Below are 7,594 nucleotides of genomic sequence, written 5' to 3'. Positions count from 1 at the left end.
ATCCCGAGTTGTCCCTCGCAACTAGGCAGGAGTCCTGACATGGCTGAACACACACGTGTGTGGAAGGGCCATCCCCGTCGTAACTCGAGAATATACCCCAGGTTCCCGCCGCAACTCGAGAAAAACCATGAGACTTCCCCCTCGCCGCGAGATGAGGCCCGATTCCCCTGGACTGCGTGCAGAGCAATTCCGTGTTGCACATCACACATGAAAGGAGCCTTGATTTCCTTCATGGCACTCCAGAGAAACCCCAAGAACTCTGTTTCAAGGCTAGAGGGATCCTGAGGTCACTGTAGCAACACGAAAGAGCTCTGTGGACCAAGAATCAACACGAGATGAGAGGTTAGTCCCTGGCTTCGACTCCTGAGGAATACCACCTTACCACAAGCACCTCAAGAGGAGGCTTCTCTCAGCTCTAGGTATGTGAGAGGGACCCTGAGTTTGCGGCCTCAAGTGGAATGGACACCGCGATGCCCTGGCTCGAAATAAGGCCGGATATCCCTGCAGTGACTTGAATGCAGGCTCGTCTTGCTTCTCCCAAGAAGAAAGCATGTCTGAATCCCTTCTGGAGACCACAGAGAAACACCTAGTTCCCCACCTCATCGCGAACGGAGGCCTCACATCCTTTGAAAACTCCAGAGGTACGCGGAGATCAGTGCCTCCAAAGGAGACGATGCCTGACTCCTCGTGAAACTTGATAGGAGTCCCAGGATTCTTGTGGCACTTGGAAAGGGACCCTTGGTCTCCCGCCTCAGCTGGAGAGGCGTTCCAATTGCCCTGCCAAGCCTCGAGGAGAATCCCGAGTTGTCCCTCGCAACTAGGCAGGAGTCCTGACGTGGCTGAACAAACACGTGGGTGGAAGGGCCATCCCCGTCGTAACTCGAGAATATACCCCAGGTTCCCGCCGCAACTCGAGAAAAACCATGAGACTTCCCCCTCGATGCGAGATGAGGCCCGATTCCCCTGTACTGCGTGCAGAGCAATTCCGTCTTGCACATCACACATGAAAGGAGCCTTGATTTCCTTCATGGCACTCCAGAGAAACCCCAAGAACACTGTTTCAAGGATAGAGGGATCCTGAGGTCACTGTAGCAACACGAAAGAACTCTGTGGACCAAAAATCAACTCGAAAAGAGAGGTTAGTCCCTGGATTCGTCTCCAGAGGAATACCACCTTACCACAAGCACCTCAAGAGGAGGCTTCTCTCAGCTCTAGGTATGTGAGAGGGACCCTGAGTTTGCGGCCTCAAGTGGAATGGACACCGCGATGCCCTGACTCGAAATAAGGCCGGATATCCCTGCAGTGACTTCAATGCAGGCTCGTCTTGCATCTCCCAAGAAGAAAGGATGTCTGAATCCCCTGTGGAAAGCACAGAGAAAGACTCAGTTCCCCACCTCATCGCGACCGATAGCCTCACATCCTTTGAAAACTCCAGAGGTACGCGGAGATCAGTGCCTCCAAAGGAGACGAAGCCTGACTTCTCGTGAAATTTGATAGGAGTCCCAGTATTTCTGTGGCACTTGGAAAGGGACACTTGGTCTCCCGCCTCAGCTGGAGAGGCGTCCCAATTGCCCTGCCAAGCCTCGAGGAGAATCCAGAGTTGTCCCTCGCAACTAGGCTGGAGTCCTGACGTCGCTGAAGAAACACGTGGGTGGAAGGGCCATCCCCGTCGTAACTCGAGAATATACCCCAGGTTCCCGCCGCAACTCGAGAAAAACCATGAGACTTCCCCCTCGCCGCGAGATGAGGCCCGATTCCCCTGCACTACGTGCAGAGCAATTCTGTGTTGCACATCACACATGAAAGGAGCCTTGATTTCCTTCATGGCACTCCAGAGAAACCCCAAGAACACTGTTTCAAGGCTAGAGGGATCCTGAGGTCACTGTAGCAACACGAAAGAGCTCCGTGGACCAAAAATCAACGCGAGATGAGAGGTTAGTCCCTGGCTTCGACTCCAGAGGAATACCACCTTACCACAAGCACCTCAAGCGGAGGCTTCTCTCAGCTCTAGGTATGTGAGAGGGACCCTGAGTTTGCGGCCTCAAGTGGAATGGACACCGCGATGCCCTGACTCGAAATAAGGCCGGATATCCCTGCAGTGACTGGAATGCAGCCTCGTCTTGCATCTCCCAAGACGAAAGGGTGTCTGAATCCCCTATGGAGACCACAGAGAAAGACCTAGTTCCCCACCTCATCGCGACAGGAGGCCTCAAATTCTTTGAAAACTCCAGAGGTATGCGGAGATCAGTGCCTCCAAAGGAGACGATGCCTGACTTCTCGTGAAACTTGATAGGAGACCCAGGATTCCTGTGGCACGTGGAAAGGGAACCTTGGTCTCCCGTCTCAGCTGGAGAGGCGTCCCAATTGCCCTGCAAAGCCTCGAGGAGAATCCCGAGTTGTCCCTCGCAACTAGGCAGGAGTCCTGACATGGCTGAACACACACGTGTGTGGAAGGGCCATCCCCGTTGTAACTCGAGAATATACCCCAAGTTCCCGCCGCAACTCGAGAAAAACCATGAGACTTCCCCTTTGCCGCAAAATGAGGCCCGATTCCCCTGCACTGTGTGCAGAGCAATTCCGTGTTGCACATCACACATGAAAGGAGCCTTGATTTCCTTGATGGCACTCCAGAGAAACCCCAAGAACACTGTTTCAAGGCTAGAGGGATCCTGAGGTCACTGTAGCAACACGAAAGAGCTCCGTGGACCAAGAATCAACACGAGATGAGAGGTTAGTCCCTGGCTTCGACTCCTGAGGAATACCACCTTACCACAAGCACCTCAAGAGGAGGCTTCTCTCAGCTCTAGGTATGTGAGAGGGACCCTGAGTTTGCGGCCTCAAGTGGAATGGACACCGCGATGCCCTGACTCGAAATAAGGCCGGATATCCCTGCAGTGACTTCAATGCAGGCTCGTCTTGCATCTCCCAGGACGAAAGGATGTCTGAATCCCCTGTGGAAAGCACAGAGAAAGACTTAGTTCCCCACCTCATCGCGACCTATAGCCTCATATCCTTTGAAAACTCCAGAGGTACGCGGAGATCAGTGCCTCCAAAGGAGACGATGCCTGACTCCTCGTGAAACTTGATAGGAGTCCCAGGATTCCTGTGGCACTTGGAAAGGGACACTTGGTCTCCCGCCTCAGCTGGAGAGGCGTCCCAATTGCCCTGCCAAGCCTCGAGGAGAATCCAGAGTTGTCCCTCGCAACTAGGCATGAGTCCTGACGTCGCTGAAGAAACACGTGGGTTGAAGGGCCATCCCCGTCGTAACTCGAGAATATACCCCAGGTTCCCGCCGCAACTCGAGAAAAACCATGAGACTTCCCCCTCGCCGCGAGATGAGACCCGATTCCCCTGCACTGCGTGCAGAGCAATTCTGTGTTGCACATCACACACGAAAGGAGCCTTGATTTCCTTGATGGCACTCCAGAGAAACCCCAAGAACACTGTTTCAAGGCTAGAGGGATCCTGAGGTCACTGTAGCAACACGAAAGAGCTCCGTGGACAAAAAATTAACTCGAGATGAGAGGTTAGTCCCTGGCTTCGACTCCAGAGTAATACCACCTTACCACAAGCACCTCAAGAGGAGGCTTCTCTCAGCTCTAGGTATGTGAGAGGGACCCTGAGTTTGTGACCTCAAGTGGAATGGACACCGCGATGCCCTGACTCGAAATGAGGCCGGATATCATTGCAGTGACTGGAATGCAGGCTCGTCTTGCATCTCCCAAGACGAAAGGGTGTCTGAATCCCCTGTGGAGACCACAGAGAAAGACCTAGTTCCCCACCTCATCGCGACAGGAGGCCTCAAATCCTTTGAAAACTCCAGAGGTATGTGGAGATCAGTGCCTCCAAAGGAGACGATGCCTGACTCCTCGTGAAACTTGATAGGAGACCCAGGATTCCTGTGGGACGTGGAAAGGGACCCTTGGTCTCCCGTCTCAGCTGGAGAGGCGTCCCAATTGCCCTGCAAAGCCTCGAGGAGAATCCCGAGTTGTCCCTCGCAACTAGGCAGGAGTCCTGACATGGCTGAACACACACGTGTGTGGAAGGGCCATCCCCGTCGTAACTCGAGAATATACCCCAGGTTCCCGCCGCAACTCGAGAAAAACCATGAGACTTCCCCCTCGCCACGAGATGAGGCCCGATTCCCCTGCACTGCGTGCAGAGCAATTCTGTGTTGCACACCACACATGAAAGGAGCCTTGATTTCCTTCATGGCACTCCAGAGAAACCCCAAGAACACTGTTTCAAGGCTAGAGGGATCCTGAGGTCACTGTAGCAACACGAAAGAGCTCCGTGGACCAAAAATCAACTCGAGATGAGAGGTTAGTCCCTGGCTTCGACTCCAGAGGAATACCACCTTACCACAAGCACCTCAAGAGGAGGCTTCTCTCAGCTCTAGGTATGTGAGAGGGACCCTGAGTTTGGGGCCTCAAGTGGAATGGACACCGCGATGCCCTGACTCGAAATAAGGCCGATATCCCTGCAGTGACTGGAATGCAGGCTCGTCTTGCATCTCCCAAGACGAAAGGGTGTCTGAATCCCCTGTGGAGACCACAGAGAAAGACCTAGTTCCCCACCTCATCGCGACAGGAGGCCTCAAATCCTTTGAAAACTCCAGAGGTATGCGGAGATCAGTGCCTGCAAAGGAGACGATGCCTGACTCCTCGTGAAACTTGATAGGAGACCCAGGATTCCTGTGGCACGTGAAAAGGGACCCTTGGTCTCCCGTCTCAGCTGGAGAGGCGTCCCAATTGCCCTGCAAAGCCTCGAGGAGAATCCCGAGTTGTCCCTCGCAACTAGGCAGGAGTCCTGACATGGCTGAACACACACGTGTGTGGAAGGGCCATCCCCGTCGTAACTCGAGAATATACCCCAGGTTCCCGCCGCAACTCGAGAAAAACCATGAGACTTCCCCCTCGCCGCGAGATGAGGCCCGATTCCCCTGGACTGCGTGCAGAGCAATTCCGTGTTGCACATCACACATGAAAGGAGCCTTGATTTCCTTCATGGCACTCCAGAGAAACCCCAAGAACACTGTTTCAAGGCTAGAGGGATCCTGAGGTCACTGTAGCAACACGAAAGAGCTCCGTGGACCAAGAATCAACACGACATGAGAGGTTAGTCCCTGGCTTCCACTCCTGAGGAATACCACCTTACCACAAGCACCTCAAGAGGAGGCTTCTCTCAGCTCTAGGCATGTGAGAGGGATCCTGAGTTTGCGGCCTCAAGTGGAATGGACACCGCGATGCCCTGACTCGAAATAAGGCCGGATATCCCTGCAGTGACTTGAATGCAGGCTCGTCTTGCATCTCCCAAGAAGAAAGGATGTCTGAATCCCCTGTGGAGACCACAGAGAAACACCTAGTTCCACACCTCATCGCGACCGGAGGCCTCACATCCTTTGAAAACTCCAGAGGTACGCGGAGATCAGTGCCTCCAAAGGAGACAATGCCTGACTCCTCGTGAAACTTGATAGGAGTCCCAGGATTCTTGTGGCACGTGGAAAGGGACCCTTGGTCTCCCGCCTCAGCTGGAGAGGCGTCCCAATTGCCCTGCCAAGCCTCGAGGAGAATCCCAAGTTGTGTCTCGCAACTAGGCAGGAGTCATGACGTGGCTGAACAAACACATGGGTGGAAGGGCCATCCCCATCGTAACTCGAGAATATACCCCCGGTTCCCGCCGCAACTCGAGAAAAACCATGAGACTTCCCCCTCGATGCGAGATGAGGCCCGATTCCCCTGCACTGCGTGCAGAGCAATTCCGTGTTGCACATCACACATGAAAGGAGCCTTGATTTCCTTGATGGCACTCCAGAGAAACCCCAAGAACTCTGTTTCAAGGCTAGAGGGATCCTGAGGTCACTGTAGCAACACGAAAGAGCTCTGTGGACCAAGAATCAACACGAGATGAGAGGTTAGTCCCTGGCTTCGACTCCTGAGGAATACCACCTTACCACAAGCACCTCAAGAGGAGGCTTCTCTCAGCTCTAGGTATGTGAGAGGGACCCTGAGTTTGCGGCCTCAAGTGGAATGGACACCGCGATGCCCTGGCTCGAAATAAGGCCGGATATCCCTGCAGTGACTTGAATGCAGGCTCGTCTTGCTTCTCCCAAGAAGAAAGCATGTCTGAATTCCTTCTGGAGACCACAGAGAAACACCTAGTTCCCCACCTCATCGCGAACGGAGGCCTCACATCCTTTGAAAACTCCAGAGGTACGCGGAGATCAGTGCCTCCAAAGGAGACGATGCCTGACTCCTCGTGAAACTTGATAGGAGTCCCAGGATTCTTGTGGCATGTGGAAAGGGACCCTTGGTCTCCCGCCTCAGCTGGAGAGGCGTTCCAATTGCCCTGCCAAGCCTCGAGGAGAATCCCGAGTTGTCCCTCGCAACTAGGCAGGAGTCCTGACGTGGCTGAACAAACACGTGGGTGGAAGGGCCATCCCCGTCGTAACTCGAGAATATACCCCAGGTTCCCGCCGCAACTCGAGAAAAACCATGAGACTTCCCCCTCGATGCGAGATGAGGCCCGATTCCCCTGTACTGCGTGCAGAGCAATTCCGTCTTGCACATCACACATGAAAGGAGCCTTGATTTCCTTCATGGCACTCCAGAGAAACCCCAAGAACACTGTTTCAAGGATAGAGGGATCCTGAGGTCACTGTAGCAACACGAAAGAACTCTGTGGACCAAAAATCAACTCGAAAAGAGAGGTTAGTCCCTGGATTCGTCTCCAGAGGAATACCACCTTACCACAAGCACCTCAAGAGGAGGCTTCTCTCAGCTCTAGGTATGTGAGAGGGACCCTGAGTTTGCGGCCTCAAGTGGAATGGACACCGCGATGCCCTGACTCGAAATAAGGCCGGATATCCCTGCAGTGACTTCAATGCAGGCTCGTCTTGCATCTCCCAAGAAGAAAGGATGTCTGAATCCCCTGTGGAAAGCACAGAGAAAGACTCAGTTCCCCACCTCATCGCGACCGATAGCCTCACATCCTTTGAAAACTCCAGAGGTACGCGGAGATCAGTGCCTCCAAAGGAGACGAAGCCTGACTTCTCGTGAAATTTGATAGGAGTCCCAGTATTTCTGTGGCACTTGGAAAGGGACACTTGGTCTCCCGCCTCAGCTGGAGAGGCGTCCCAATTGCCCTGCCAAGCCTCGAGGAGAATCCAGAGTTGTCCCTCGCAACTAGGCTGGAGTCCTGACGTCGCTGAAGAAACACGTGGGTGGAAGGGCCATCCCCGTCGTAACTCGAGAATATACCCCAGGTTCCCGCCGCAACTCGAGAAAAACCATGAGACTTCCCCCTCGCCGCGAGATGAGGCCCGATTCCCCTGCACTACGTGCAGAGCAATTCTGTGTTGCACATCACACATGAAAGGAGCCTTGATTTCCTTCATGGCACTCCAGAGAAACCCCAAGAACACTGTTTCAAGGCTAGAGGGATCCTGAGGTCACTGTAGCAACACGAAAGAGCTCCGTGGACCAAAAATCAACGCGAGATGAGAGGTTAGTCCCTGGCTTCGACTCCAGAGGAATACCACCTTACCACAAGCACCTCAAGCGGAGGCTTCTCTCAGCTCTAGGTATGTGAGAGG

Source organism: Cervus elaphus, unplaced genomic scaffold (genome assembly GCF_910594005.1).
Source record: "Cervus elaphus unplaced genomic scaffold, mCerEla1.1, whole genome shotgun sequence".
In the NCBI taxonomy this organism is placed as follows: domain Eukaryota; kingdom Metazoa; phylum Chordata; class Mammalia; order Artiodactyla; family Cervidae; genus Cervus; species Cervus elaphus.
The sequence above is the reverse complement of the archived record's forward strand: the minus strand, read 5'-3'. Positions refer to the sequence as shown.